Consider the following 15,666-nt stretch of genomic DNA (forward strand, 5'->3'; position numbering starts at 1 on the left):
TTTTTGGATAGACAAATTTGAGATGCAGATTGACATCCAAGTGTAGCTACATAACCAAGAGCTAAGGAGGTGGCTGAGAAAAGCAATCACTTCAGGCTCTAGCATTGTGCTCTTTGACTACCATAGAACTTTCTCAGAGATCTTCTAGGGCACTGAGATGGGTTAGGGAGAATGATCCTGGGTCTCTCTAGCCTACCCTACTTCAACCAGACCACTCTCTATTAAGTTTACATCATGGCTTCTATAAAATTTCATTGGAAGAAAAAAAGGAGAGATCTATTTATAGCTTTTTAAAACCATTGATCTGAAAGAATAAAGTGGTGGCTAAATACATAAAATATGCAGATGTTATTTGTTTGAGAAGCACAAGGATGTATTATATGATAATCATCTAAACCAATTAATTCTGGAATGGAAGACAGAGGGAGGGATGAGGAACAAAGCTGTCATGCATTGTACTTAGTAGTGGTATTATTTTATTAGCCTGATTCACTGACAAATTCTCCTAGTCAACTGAATAATCTTTAGACATACTACATGCATCTCTCTCGATGATGTCAACAATGACCTTTTATGCATTATTTCTTACATTCTATGTGTCAAGAATCAAGTACAATTTTGGAACGTGGGAATTATGTTATTGCAATTTGTTATTTCAGGCTACACAGTGGATTACATACACACTGCTTCTCTCTCATCAAAACAGAGAGAGAGAATATGAAAAGTTGGAAGAATGTGTAGTTGCATTTCTTTACCAAAACTATTCCCTTTCAAAAAATGATGAGGTAAAATGCTCACTATGAAACTGTTGAACACATAGAAGAATGAAATCTTCAGGTCCTTAAATCATGCAATGGTACAAAGCATCATTGCATTCCCTGCATCCCTTTCTTCCACATTGCTCAATCCTGTTCCTGTCTTGCTTGGACAACGTTAGTGTTTTTGTGTTTAGACAGAATTATGGAGTATTGCTTCTCGGCCTTTTGGTTGAGTTCAAGTGTAGACATTATTATGGAGTGCTCTAGTTTTTAATCTTGATTCATCATGGTCACTGAAGTGCCTTGCCTAGCTTTGATCTTTTGTAAAATTGTTGACAACCAAAAGCAGAACCCCAGGACTTTGCTGTGAGTTCCAGCCCAGCACCTATCTTGTGCTGCTTTGCTCTGTGCCACTACTAACTGATTTTCACCAGCACTGTGGCTTCATTGAAGAGCTTTGTTTGATATTCTGGGTGGGTGGAAGGTACCCTAAGAGACAGGACTTTGGAGCCTTAATTTCTGATCTCTCCTTTCTGATACTGAAGACATTCTATGATTTCTTTCAGAGCCTGTCTTTTGATGTCTGGAGGGGAGTTGCCTTTAACTTCAAGGGACTGTCCTAATTCTTTTCAACTGGAATTCCATGGTAAGGGATCATAAACCGATTTCTTTGTGCTCACGGGGCTCTAGTAGCTGACCCTTGGAATGGCCAACCCATTCTTTTGGAGGTCTAGGCCACTGTGTAGATCAAATGAGGGGGAGAATAGAATGAATGACCCACCAGAGTCATTTTTGCCAGAGCACTGCTTGTTAGACTCAACCCATGTGGCTATTTTATGTCATCTAAAATTGTTTGGAAGGTTTGGTGACACTAAACATGTATCCAATCTTACCTAAAATATTTGTTTGCTTGGTTGTTTGGAATGAATAAAGGTATTTGAATAATGGTTTATGCTCCTAACTACATAATAGAAACAGGAGAACTTTAAAAAGAGAGAACCTGGTTTAATTGGTTTGATATGGGACCAACGAGCTAGCTATTTACTGAAGAAAATGATCCCCAAACAATTCAAAGGAGACTCACTCAAAACAGAAAAGGGTCCTTTGCCCATACTCTATAGAGTAAATTATCTATTGAGGAGGGTATTGAGGAGACTTTGTGACATTTAGTGTACAGGCTTAGTAATTTAAAATAGAGGCAACCTGTTTGTTTGCAGAGGCCAATGAATTTTTGGTGACTGGCTGTTAAAAAGCAATATCTAGGCCGGGCGTGGTGGGGCACCCCTGTAATCCCAGCACTCGGGAGGCTGAGGCAGGAAGATCATTGTGAGTTCGAGACCAGCCTTGGCTACATAGTGAGCTCCAGGTCAGTCTCAACTACAGAGTGAGACCTTGCCTCAAAAAAACAAAACAAAAAACAAAAAGCAAACAACAAACGAAAAAGCAATATCTAGTTAAAGACCCAATTGATGAGTGAATGGTCTTGGAGCAAAGTGAAGCTGGCTGGTTTCTCCCAGGCTCTGGTGAGTTAAAATAACTCTATATCTGTGGCCATCTTCCTTGGCCTCTAAACAGGATGAAGGTGCAGTCACAGTGAAAATGGGACACCCATGCCTGGCACAGGGTTGACAGGTAGTCATAGAAACAGAGTCCTGGGAGGAAATTATGTTTACAACAACAAAGAGGGAAACCCTAACCTCTGAAGCAACTGGGGGACTTTGGTGCCTATAAATAGACAGGTTATTTCCAACATTTGCTAATAACTTTTCACCAATAAGTGTCTTCTATTATGTATTATAAATTAATCATTGCTTTGACACAGATGCACTATGATTCGAGTTTCTGCATTTAAAAAATGATAGACCAGGCCACATTACTTCCTGGTGTCTAAATAGCAATATGTTTCAAATACCTGACTTATACTGCAAAAGCTCTAAGGAAAAGGCACTTGAAATATAAATATTAGGGAACCTTACCTCATGCAAGAGCCAGCACAACGGGCCTTTAAAACATTCCTGTGGAATTAATACCGAAAAATATTCACTGCAATAGAAAGTGTAGACTGAACAATATTCTTTGCTGAAAATAAAGGTTTGTTGACTGATTGATGGGATGTAAACATAGAGAGGTAACGAACTCATAGCTTAAATTAATAAGTTAGGTTCCCAGAATACATTCATTATTAGAGTAGCTTTAATTGCATTCTAGAGGGAGGCATTGACAGTTTTATTAAAGTGAAAGTGTGCTAGGTGTTACCCTAAATTTCAAAGATATTAATTTTCCATTTTTGGAGGAAAAAAACCAACAAAGATAAATGATTGAGATCAAGGACTATGGAATCAGGCTTTTAGAGTGTAAGTTCTACCTCAGTCATTTTCTAGCCCTTCTAGATGGCATGCCAGATGCTTAAGGGGCTTGTTTTTCTTTCTCATCTGTAAAATGGGGACAGGAATAATACTCACAGCTGTTGTAGCAATTAAATTATTTAATATAATGAAACACTTGGAATACCAGCTGCAGACTAAGTGCTTGTTGTAAAAACTCAATAGTTTGGGGATTGATTCTTCAGAGAGGGTTGAATAGCTTTGAAATGGATTTTGACTGAGCAAGAAACCCTGTGGAAACAATCCCTGTATATTGAAAATTATTTTGTGAACTAAAACCTGGCTTACTGTCAGTCAAATTTCATGCTAAGTACCTGGCCCAAGAGATGAGGCCAGGAAGCCCCCAGGACTGGGGCTGTATGCCTTTTCATCAATTTACCTTGTCCTTCCTATGACTTCTCAAGGGGAACAAGACTTTCTTTGAACAGAAATCTATTTCCATGTGAAGATGGGAAAAAAAACAAAACAAAACAAAAAACAAGGCTAATTAAAATAATTTCAAAAGGTTTTTGTTTACTGCATGCATAATATTTAACTATCTGTTACCAAAGTGCTTTCATAAGCAGGGAAGATACTGAAGGTCAGAGAATGTCTGTAGCCCTTTGTCATACACTTCCTTACATCTCCAAGGACTTTACAAGATTGCTTTATTAAACTCTATGGTGACCTTGTCTGGTTGCAGTACTGAGGCTCATTTGTGGATTGATTTTTCTGGAAAGCAAACCCTGCCAGTAGTCCTAGAGGGACCTTATGGGAGCCTGAGGCCTGGGGAGGCTCACACAGTCACTAAGCACCTTCTTTAAATATGAATGGAGGAAATTGCTCCAAGATACCATCTCTGGGCCCAGGGCAGCAGTGGAAAGGTCTCCCACACTGGTGCTGCACTGGCCTTTCCTAATGAAGGAAATTAAAAGGATACAGCAATATACAAACTCAGCTGCTAGAGAGCAAACAGAAAAGACTTAGAAGATTTTTGCATGTTTGTATCTGATTAGGCAGGATAATTAATTTTACTTCTTTTACATGACATGGTATTGGAGTTGAAATTAAAGGTTCTGTTATTTAGCAGCTATCATCTATATTAATAATAATAACTAAAACAAAAATGGATGCTTACTATACATTTATTACATTCTGGCATATTCTATGATTTATATGTTAGATATTATTTATTTAATCCTCTCATCAGCCTCATAAATACCATTATTAACTCTAAGTCCTAGAGTATGGGTGGTGGGATTCTAGAAGTAAGAAAATAAATACTCTGGTTTCTCTTCAAATCATATAAACCTAGAAGCAAGAAAATATATGGAAGAGTAAGTAAGGTTGGGTTTACTCAAAGGCTTAAGAGGATTTATAGATCAGAAGTCCTGTATAAAGCCCAGGTGTTCTGCCTTTGTGTGCTATGATTGAACACCTCTCCAACCAGATAATTTCAAAAATAGAAGTGAACAACTCCTGGATATGAAATTATTTTTATGTAAGACTCTTATTTATTTAAGACATCTTACTGAAACTAGTATTTTCTTTCAGTATTATAAAAGCCCACAGTATAAGTCAAAGATTTTATTTTCTGTTAAACAAGACAAAAAGTTTAGCTTGTTCTATGGCTGTGTACTAATCCCTGGTGCAGTGGGAGGCTTTTTTCTGCAGGAACTAGGTCTTGCAAAGAAAAGATTCACATTATCTCTAATACAGTATCACAGATTTGAGTGATTTACATATTCCATTATGGTCCTTATTCCCCCTGACACTGAAACAAAACAAAACAAAACAAAACAAAACAAAAAAACCAAGTTTTCTTTCTACCAGGGAAAGAAAAGGAGGCCATTAGTTTGTGCCTGGAAAGAGTAAAGGAGTTACTGAGCTATTTACAAGCTCAGCACATGTGGAATCAATAGCATTTTCCATTGGCTGTGTCAAAAATGCATTCAAATTATATAGCTTGAAATGTTAAACTTTGGAATTTAGTTCTTAAGAGGAAGGTTTTTAGATAGTTTGCCTGCTGAATACTGCTATTAGTGAGTTTGAATAACAAATTGTTTATAACCATATACAAGCAATCTTTATGTTTATCCATGTTTCTGGAAGGGCGAGTTCTACCATGTGTATTGTTACTGCTCCTTGTGTACTGGAGAGGAGATGATGACAGGAAACTGGAAGAAAACCAGAACAAATGCAAATTCTTCTATCTTGTTAGCTTTCACCTATTTTGATATTCACCCCTGTATTTGAATTCATACCTAACTAGGCATAATCTGCCTTCTATGCAGGGTTTTTCTTAAATAATGCGATAATGCTTAAGGATATGTGGATTTTTAAATGGTACCTTTGAAGCATCAAACTGAAAGTGAATAAATGGTTGATGTGGATTAAATGTCTACAAGAACGACTGAGGTGCAGTACCTCAAAATATAGCTGAATTGGGTTGAATTACTTTTAAATTCCTTAAAATCAATGAAATGTAAAGCGGTAATTCATTTATGTGCCAAGTAAGATCAATGTACATGGCTAAATATAAACTTTTCACATGCATTTGTAATAAGGAGACTGGTAATAGAAGAAGTAAACATGAAATTACTATCATCAGAACAGCAATTTTCATTGCTATAAGGTGCTTGCACCTATGTAACTTCTTTTGGTTTTCTTAGCCTCCCAAAGTTAGGTATTATTATTTCTAACATACAGATTAGAAAATTGAGGCACATGGGGAACAACAAAGAGTACACAGAAGATGGCATAATCTAGGGGAAAGAAGATGGATTTGGGATCAGACATTAAAAATCCGAACTCCACCCCTTAGTATCTCTATGAACTATGGATATATGTGTATCCTTAAGCCTCCTTTTAATCATCTGTAAAATAGGGATAACTCTTCTCACCTTGACAAGTTATTGTGAGACCAAAGCCAATAACACAAGTGCAAAGCTCATTTTAGCTTTTGCTGGAAGATACAGCACTTGACCCCCAGAAGACTCCAAATGCAATGATTCAGGGGTATTTAGTTGAGGTCTTCTCATTACTCAGGATGCCAGGACATGCTTCCCTTGGCCCTCTTGGTAAAGAGAGCTCCCATCAAGACAGGAACAAAGTGACTGCTGCCCCATGTAAAAATCATTAACTTCCTCATGTTTATTAGCCCCTCTTGGAGTATCCACAATTCTCTCTAAGAGGCAAGGGCTCACAGATGTATGTTTACAGTTAGGGTTGCATGGTCCTGCTGCATATAGTTTACACGTTTTACTTTGAGGTATTTTGCGGACACATGTTTACCAGATGTAAGAAACTGCTCTACCCTTGTACAGAATTATTTCCACTCTTGACATGTGTTTACAGGTCTCCTCAGTGCACAGTGCCTCACCTGCAGGTATTGCCCACCTCTACTATCGGCAGATGACTGGTGTTTGTTAAGTTCACTCTTCAAATGGAGAAATGGAGAGCTGGGGATTTAGCTCAGTGGTTCCGTTGATCCCTGGCACGGAAAAAAAAAAAATTCCTTCTCCCCCAGAGAGACCAATGCTATTTCAACTCGGGAGTGCAATTACATCTTCATTCTTTTGCACCCTTGCTAGTATATTTGCCAGAGAAGCCACTGCAAGGACTTCAGCCCACCCATATGCGACTTATATTTAACTCTGATGAGGGTTTTTTTTTGTTTTTTTGTACTGGGCATCGAACTCAGGTCCTTGTGTGTGCAAGGCAAGCGGTGGAACCACTGAGCTAAATCCCCGACCCTACTTATATTTAACTCTGAAGAAAAGGGTTTGGTTAACCCAGACAGAAATCAAAGGGGAGTCAAGATCACTGGGGCCTGGAAAGGGAGGAGGATGCTAAAGGAGCTGCCTTTGGAGAAACAGCAACATCTTTGACCTTGAGGTCCTTAGGGAGAAGTAGCTCTAACCCCTATGATGACAGAGTTGAATTAAAATATAAATGCTTCCAAATATCTGTTGCCAGGAAGCAGATGACATGCTAAATTACTCTGCAGATTGACTACTTAATTCAGTGATTTCCTGAGTCGGGAGTTGCCAGAAGAGCCATTTTGTCCTTTCTGGCAAAAAAGCCCCTGGGATTGCTGTCTCCAGTTCTTTTTCCTATGCTTCCTGCTGTAGGAAGGCCTGTTTCCTGCTGGGAGATGCCTGATTAGACAGCACTATTTTAGTAGGCAGAGGACTAGGGAACCGGTTAGGTCTTTTCATTTGATATTGATTGTGGACCACGCGGATGTCATGCACACTGCAGGAATACAAATCCTTTTACAAAATGTGATGTGGTAAATCGAAAGCAAATTAGACAAGGGAAAGTCCTGAAGAGTTGTATCATGGCATTTTCATGTTTGACTTTAAATATTTTGAAGTACATGGTTTATTGTGGTGCAAAGGAACCCTGTTTCAGTCTTAATACAGTTTTTCACAACAGAATTTAGAACAAAAGGGTTAATATTTGCCAAATGAATATGATGCTGCCAAAGACTCTGATGCCAGTAAGAGGAATAACTGAGAAGGCAGAGCAGCAGGCTCCAGGCGTAAGGCTGGACTCTGAGCCAGACCAAGGACTTCACAGGTATTGCTGGATGAGCTGTTTGCGTCCCAGCTCGTAACTGCTTCTCTGTACTTCCTACCAGCAACTCTACCTCATCTCTAAGAGAAAGGGACCCCACCAAGACACATATCATCTAACAAAATTAAATAAACAAAAAACTCAGAAGAGTCAGGCAAAAGTAAAATAGAGTAGGAAGCAAACTGGAAACACAAGGGAATCGGTTCCCTAAACACACAATGAAGATTTATTTTTTCTGATGAGTATTTGGCATCGATTTTGCATGACCTCCTATGTGTCCTGACTTGTCAATTAGATTGTAAGTTCCTCAGGAACAAGGCCTCTGTCTTGGGCTTCTTGAAATTTCTCATTTTACTCAGTTTTGCTTTTAGTCTGTGCCGCATAAATATTTGCACATATTGATAGTGATGATTGTGTTTCTTCTCAAACAGAAGGCTCTACCTCGGGACGCCTGGTATTGTAATGTCAGCAATTATTTCTAGAGTTGTAATTTTGGCTTGAGAATAGTTTGCCTTTAAGCAACTTTGGTGTCATTTTGTTGAATAATTTCTAACTTCTGTTTTTAGGTTTTTCCCTCCGATGGCTGGTGGCGGTCAGAGAGCTGCCTGTTCATAAAAGAAGAAAACTGTCTTCTGGCCAAAAGGTGTTGTAGAGGAGATTCCATCCTTGGTGAGTGCAGTGGGTGGTTAACAGATGGTCTTTTCAGACTCAAACCCATTATTTTACCACAGGCAATGCTTTTTCAATTGAAGCTCTACAGCTTATTCTTTTATTTTGTATTTATTTAATTCTAAAGAAAAGCACTTAAATGCTTGATATATGCCTCTGGCTGTTTTCAGGAATATTCTCTAACAGGATTATACACCACTCGGGGGTCTCTGGCTATATCAATAAGCAGTTTTGGGATTTGTTGTTATCTCTGCAAAAGAGAGAGAGAGAGAGAGAGAGAGAGAGAGAGAGAGAGAGAGAGAGATGAAGTAAGAGGGGAAAAGGGAGAGAGCAGAGGGAGAGATTTAATAATTTTTTCCTTTGCTTTTCTCTCATGACAATGGTGAAAATTGAAGGGAAGAAGTCAGAGATACTGACTGAGATGACACAGTTCTGGTAATATTTTAAGAATTATTATGATGCTTGTCTATACCATATTAATGTATGTAATAGATAATTGATTCTAGTATATATCAAGAGAGAATAATTAATTCTAGTGTGCATCCAGATAAGGGGAAACAACTCTAAATAAAATCATCAGCTCAGCTTCTAAATAGGATATGACTATAAATCTTACCCTGCCTTAATCTGCTTTTCAAATGTCTTTCTAATTTGTATCTGTTATTTTTCAGAGGACCAATTTAAAATGGAGAACAGATTTTAATCTGGAAGAATAAGTGAGAGTAATGAAAAAACTTTTGGAAAAAGAAAATAGTTGTGGGAGGTGAGGGGAGCTGTTTATATATTACGTTGTATTCTAAAGGTAAACTATTTAAGTCAGTGTGATGTTGACAGAAATACAGACTGACCAGTGAATCAAAAAGGCTGAAGAAGCCGGTCATCCTGGCACATGCCTCTAATCCCAGCACTTGAGGCTGAGGGTTGAGGGGAGCTGTTTATATATTACGTTGTATTCTAAAGGTAAACTATTTAAGTCAGTGTGATGTTGACAGAAATACAGACTGACCAGTGAATCAAAAAGGCTGAAGAAGCCGGTCATCCTGGCACATGCCTCTAATCCCAGCACTTGGGAGGCTGAGGCAGGAGGATTGCTGTGAGTTCGAGACCAGCCTGGGCTACATAGTGAGTTCCACTTCAGTCTCAACTGCAGAGTGAGACCCAGTCTCAAAAAAAAAAAAGGCCTAAGAAGAGATAATATCATAAATGATCATTAGTATATATATAAAGGAGACATTACAAACCAATATAAAAAGAGATATTTAATAAACAATGTCGACAAGTCATTAATTATTTAAATAACCACACTAGGTTCTTATTTACTATGATAGATCAATATGGATAAAATAGTTGTACATCAAAATGAAACCAGTAACAGAAAAGAAATATATTATTATTAATCAGATCTTTTTATCAAGAACACTTGGCAGATGCACATATCTGTAAAAAATTAGTTAATTTATATCAAAAATTATTAAATAATATTGACAACATACTGTTTCAGCCATTATACAAAAAAGCTTTTATAGATCAATAACAAAAGTACGAGAATGCCAAAATACTAAGTAAAAAAAATAAATAAGCAATAGACAATAAGAAATGTGCAAATGACTAATAAATATCTTCAGGTCTGTCTTTAACAATAAATGTAGCTGAAATAAATTTTTTGTCTATTTTCCCATCAAATCATAAAAAATTTTAATTAATTAATTATTATTATTTTTTGTAGTGGGGATTGAATTCTGGTCCTTGAGCTTGCAAGGCAGGCAGTGGAACCATGAAGCTAAATCCCTGGCCCTAATTGTTGATATTTTGAGACAAACTCTTGTTATGTAGTTCAGGCTGCCCTGGAACTCATCATGCAGCCCAGGCTTTCCCTGAACTCTCACAGTGATCCTCCTGTTTCAGTCTCCTGAGTGCTGAGATTAAGGTGTGTACCACCACTTCTGACAGAAAGTCTTAAAATTTAAAGCCCTGTGCTGTGAGGCACTGTAAGTTCTGCTGATACAGATGTAAATAGGTAAAGTTTCCAGTTAGACAATTTGGAATACTTATTGTAAAAATCTTAAAAATTTTCCCTTTGATCCAGAAATTCCACTTCTAAGAAATTACCCAAAGGAAATAAGAAGAGACATGGAGAGTTAATTATGTATAACTAAATTTATGTGGCATCATATCCTATAATACAATATTAAGAAAATTATATATTTTTAACAATAGGGAAGTAATTAAAATTTGATTGAACTAATGGTGGGGTATTCTACAACCATTGGAAGTTATGCACATACACACACACACACACACACACACACACACATATATATATTTTTTTTTATTTTTTTTTTTTGGTGCCTGGGATTGAACTCAACAAGGCAGGCGGCTGCACCACTGAGCAAAATCCCCAGCTGGAAGTTATGTTTTTAAGAATAATGACAAAGCAGAATACATCATATATTTTTAAATTAAAACAAAAAGCAGCATACAAGATGATGTGATCTGAATATTAGGGGAGATGGAGGGCACAGGAAAGCAATAAAAGTATGAATATGTATGAATTAAGAAAAGCAAGAGATAAAAGAAGGGGAAAACAAGTTAATATACATTTGTTTTCTATGTTGGAGGCTAATGGATATTTTAAAAATTTCATTTTCATATTTTTTGAATATTCCAAAATTTTTATGGGCAGAACGCATATTTTAAAATGCGTTTATTTGTTACTATTGTTAAAAGAATATAAAAACACACTTTTGGTGTTGCGGGAGACAAACCTACCCAGAGCAGGGTATTTCTATTCTGTTGACAAATAAGGTGATCTGTTCTTTCCAGTCAGGAGTGACCGCAGAGTTGGCCAGATGCTTTCTCCTTAAATGCTTTCCTAAATAATACACTTAACTTGATGGTTGATGACTAATAGATTAATCATCAATTGATAGATTGGTTCAATAACGAAGCACATCGGAGGTGAAACACAGACCGGGACTACGGAAGGGACACCACTCATTGTCACCTTTCCTTCTGCTCTGTTTGTCATCTGGCTCTTCTGAAGCTCCCAGTGCAGAGTGACGAGTGAAGCTGGGGGTATTCTGTCCAGAACCAGGTCCATTTCCATGACAGCGAAGGACGGAAGGACAGAAACCTCATCCAAAAGAAAGAGTTGTTGAGCACTGAAGATGTGACTAACATCATGAGTGTGCGCAGGGTTTATCAATCAGAAGGCCTTGTTCTGGCTCCACTTGTGTCTGACATTCCTGTGGGATTGATGGACAATGGAAATAGGTCGAGTGAATGACTACAAGCTTCCTTTTAGAACATTCTGGGCACTTCTTTCTTTCATGGATAACAGTTCATAACCAAACAGGACAGTTTTTTGTTTTTTTTTTTTTTTACATTGCCTAAAAATTGATTAAAAATGTTTCTTAGCTCATGACACATACTCACTAGGACATGAAGTGCCTTCTTTTAATAGGACTAATCCAATGACCATCCATGGCTGCATCACCATATAACTTCCATCTAGTCCGTGGTCTTCCACAGTCTCATTCTGTGCTTTCCCCTTCATGAGAGAACCATATCCTGATCCTGTATTTATTATCCTCTTGCTATCCCCCCATACTTTCAGCTCACCTTTGTGTATTTCTAAACAGTATGGTTTTGCACTTTTAGCTTTTAATTTTATATAAAGGATATCATCCTTAAGTAATCTTTAAGATTTTTCTATATTTCTGCACGTTGCTGTCATTCATTTTTCTTTAACATCTTATCATATGACTATGTCCAAGTTGTTCCTCTACTCTCTTGTTCACTAATATTTGTGCTATTTCAAAGTTTTTGTTATTATGGACCATAAATATTCAGGTAAATATGTTCAATATTTCTTTTGAGTATATTCCTAGAAATAGAATTGCTGAATCAAAAGGTATGACAGTATCCAACTTTAGAAGCTAATGCTAAAACATTTTCCAAATAGTTTTATCAACTGATACTCCCACTAGCAATATTTAAAAAATGCTTTATGGATACTTCCAATGTGAGGTATTATCAGGTTATTCCATTGTTTCTAATATTGCGGGTGTAAAGTGGCACTTTCTTTTGGCATTGATTTATATTTCTGTGATTACTGAAGTTGAACATCCATTCATGTGTTTACTGGCCATTTGTGATTCCTCTTCTGAGGAAAAACTGATCATGTCTTTTCTTTTTTTTAAACTGCGTTGTTTGTGTGATTCTTATCAACTTATTGAACACCTTTATATATTGTTGATATTAATCTTTTGTTGGTCGTGTATGTTTTAAAGCTTTTTTCAGTTGGTAGTTTGTCTTCTCATCTATTTAAGGTGGCTCTTGATGAGCTTAGTTTCAACTTCTTAATTTTAATGAGGTTGAATTTATACTTTGTTATGCTTTGGATCTGAAATATCCTTCAAGTGCTTATGTGTGGGAAGCTTGGTCCCTAGCTGATAGTGCTACTGGTACGTGATAGAAAATTAAGAAAGTGGAGTCGAGGATTTAGCTCAGTGGCGTTGCACCTGCATCTCAAGTACAAGGTCGTGAGTTTGATCTCCAGTACAGGAAAAGAAGAAGGAGAAGGAGGAGGAGGAGGGAGGAGGAGAAGAAGGAGGAGGAAGGGGAGGGGGTGGGGAAGGGAAGGGGAAGAAGAAGATAGAAGGTGAGGCCTGCCTGAAGGAAATAGGTCATTGGGGACCTGCCATTGAAAGGTGTATGAGGACCTTGACCCTCTTTCTGTATCTCTTCCCAGTTGCTATGAGGTGAACAGCTTTGATCCACTATATCCTTCTACTTATTTTACGCCTGGAAATAATGGTGCCAGGTGACTGTGTTTTTAAACTTCTGTAACTTTAAGTCAAAATAAATCTTTCTTCCTTTAAATTGATTTATATGAGTTTATTTTGGCACAGAAACAGAAAGCTAACACATTCCCGTTTTTACTTATATAAGTAAGCGTGTTGTGTTTTTTGTGTATCCTATCCTATCCTATTGTATAGTCTAAATACTATTAACTTACAGATCCTAGTATTGACTTATTGGACTTCTTTATATTGAACATATTAAGAGTTTAAAATAATTGTTTTTGACTTTCAGAGAGAGATGTTTTCTTCCACTTCATAGCAAACCGTGGTTAACACTGGTCCCTCAAGGTCCAGTGGAAATGTCTATAGATTACACCATATGTAGCAGACAGAGCGGCAAGACATGGTGAATATTGGTTAGCCAATAAAAACTAATTTTCCAACCAGCTTTCCTATGTACATTAGGAGAAAGCACCAGTACCCCAAACTAGCAAATGACATTAATTAGAGCCATAGGCAACTTGTCTCCAGTTCAATAATTCAAGTCCAGTGAATCACCTACATTTTTCCTTGTGTTATAAATGCTCCTCACTGTGCAAATTGTTATAATAAGAAGGAATCTGTTTTTTAAGGAGGAAAGTGAGAATTCTCTGGCTATTTCCTAGAAATCTTTCTTTACTTGTATTTTTTTTCCTTTAGGAGTGTGCCCTGGTTTCTTACTACTTACATCTTTTTCCCCCACTACTTCCTGTGATTCCAGGGTCACCTAAGGTACTGAAGGTAGCAGGTGGAGTTTTAATTCCCTTTTATGTTAGTCAGGCAGGGCCAGTGGCTATACTTATTGCTCTCTTCTATACCCAACCATTGTCTTGCAAGTACTTTTTTATTTAAATTGCAGCAGGTGCCTGTGAGTGAGTACTGGACTTCCTGCCTCTGGATTCATTTATATTACACTTGGACAATAGTTGTAGACACCGCACCTGAAAATATAAAGTATAAAGATTAGAGTACAATTAAATATCCTGACTTTAAAACAGTATTTGTATGCACTGACTTCCTGTCAATGGGAGACTGTTTATGATATCCTTATAAAGGCAAAACCTTCTTTAGTTCTTGGCTTTTGCAAGCCAGCCTTTCAGTCAAGCACTATGTTTCTGATGTGACACTCTGATTGTGGCTGGCCCTAGAAATTCATGCAGTTAGGGGAAACCTGCATTAAAGACTGAAGCTTCTTTGTAAATCATTTTGCTATATAAAGGGTCTTCTCAGTCTTGTTATAAAACATGGTGATGATACTTACTCTGAAAGGGCTCAGATATGGCTGGAAAAAAATGTTACTCTGCATCTTTCTCTGCTCCAATTAGAAACAAGTCAAAACTAGCTTTTACATTTAGTGATGTAGCTTTAATCTGAAGAACTCAGCATAGTCCACTCTTTCTGCTAACAGTTAAATGTAGGTTAAAAATAATTCACTGATAGTGAAGTTATATAATCACAGCTACTTGCTTATGTAAGATAGCAAACAAAAGAGATTTCAATACTGATATTGTAGCCAAATGAGAGAAAAAATCATCTGGCGAAACCAGAGTGAAAAAATTATGTATTTTTCTGAAAATCATTTTTTAGTTGCTGAAATTTTATTATTATATTAAAAAACCCTACATTAAATAAAAGGATAACAGTTTCCCACTGTGCAAAAGGTGAATAAGGGAACTTCTAAAATGCAATAAAGAAACAAATTCTGTATCATAGTAATTTTTCCTTTATTTGTGAAGATCTCTGGTTTAGCTACTTCAGAAGAAATTTCCTGAGACCTCTGCCCTTGGCTGACTGTGATTTCAGTTGAAAATGGTTCTCAGTGACTGTGGAGGAATTGTGGAGCTTGGAGATGTGGATGGAGACTGGACAGGGTTCAGAAAACGTGCTGGTATTCAGAAAAGGGAAGAAGTTTCCACGACTCAGAGTGTACAGTGGAAAATTAGATATTGATACTGAAAGAAACTTTGGAATAGATTTTCATTATGAGCCAGTAGAAAGGAAAGAGGCAATCATTTAACTCAGAATGAGATGAATAAAGACTCCCATGCCAGACCTCACTTCCTCTTGATAGAGCCACTCTGCTGGCAGATTAAGCAACTCGTGATGTTTTAATGATTCTGCAGCTGGGTGGGAGGGCAGATATGTTGGAGCCCAAAATAGCTAGACAGGATGGAACAGTGGGCCAAAAAATTCTAACAAGATAAAAAAGTAAAAGGGAGAGATAAAGACTGCCTTTAGTTCCAGAAAATGACCAACCCAAACACAGGAGATAGATCACTGCAAGTCCAACAGCAGGTCACATCCGATAGCTGAAGTAGGTTACATCCGATACCTGGGCACCTGGCTTAGGGCAAGAATAGGGGCTGTGTCCACCCAAAGAGGGGATGTCCGCCTAATTTGGAAAAAAGTACCATAAAGCAGAAGGGTAGAGGCAAATATATATATATATAT

General features: G+C 37.5%; 2 long non-coding RNA genes across 2 annotated transcripts in view; one reads left to right on the forward strand and one right to left on the reverse strand.

Annotated features, from left to right (window-relative positions):
- Positions 1 to 1,329: 1,329 nt before the first annotated feature.
- LOC104863871 lies at positions 1,330 to 11,363 on the forward strand. The gene is made up of 3 exons (XR_780700.1): positions 1,330 to 1,404; positions 8,269 to 8,371; positions 11,302 to 11,363. It is a non-coding gene; the product is annotated as an uncharacterized LOC104863871 (long non-coding RNA).
- Positions 11,364 to 11,535: 172 nt separating this feature from the next.
- The window catches only part of LOC104863872, a 6,567-nt gene continuing 2,436 nt past the window's right edge, over positions 11,536 to 15,666 (reverse strand). The window contains exons 2-4 of the long non-coding RNA XR_780701.2: positions 13,904 to 14,156; positions 11,807 to 11,921; positions 11,536 to 11,616 (exon numbers count right to left, since the gene is read on the reverse strand). This is a non-coding gene — a long non-coding RNA (uncharacterized LOC104863872). The remainder of the gene's footprint in view (positions 11,617 to 11,806; positions 11,922 to 13,903; positions 14,157 to 15,666) is intronic.

Source organism: Fukomys damarensis, unplaced genomic scaffold, assembly GCF_012274545.1.
Source record: "Fukomys damarensis isolate Sample0158 unplaced genomic scaffold, DMR_v1.0_HiC HiC_scaffold_14, whole genome shotgun sequence".
Lineage (NCBI taxonomy): Eukaryota > Metazoa > Chordata > Mammalia > Rodentia > Bathyergidae > Fukomys > Fukomys damarensis.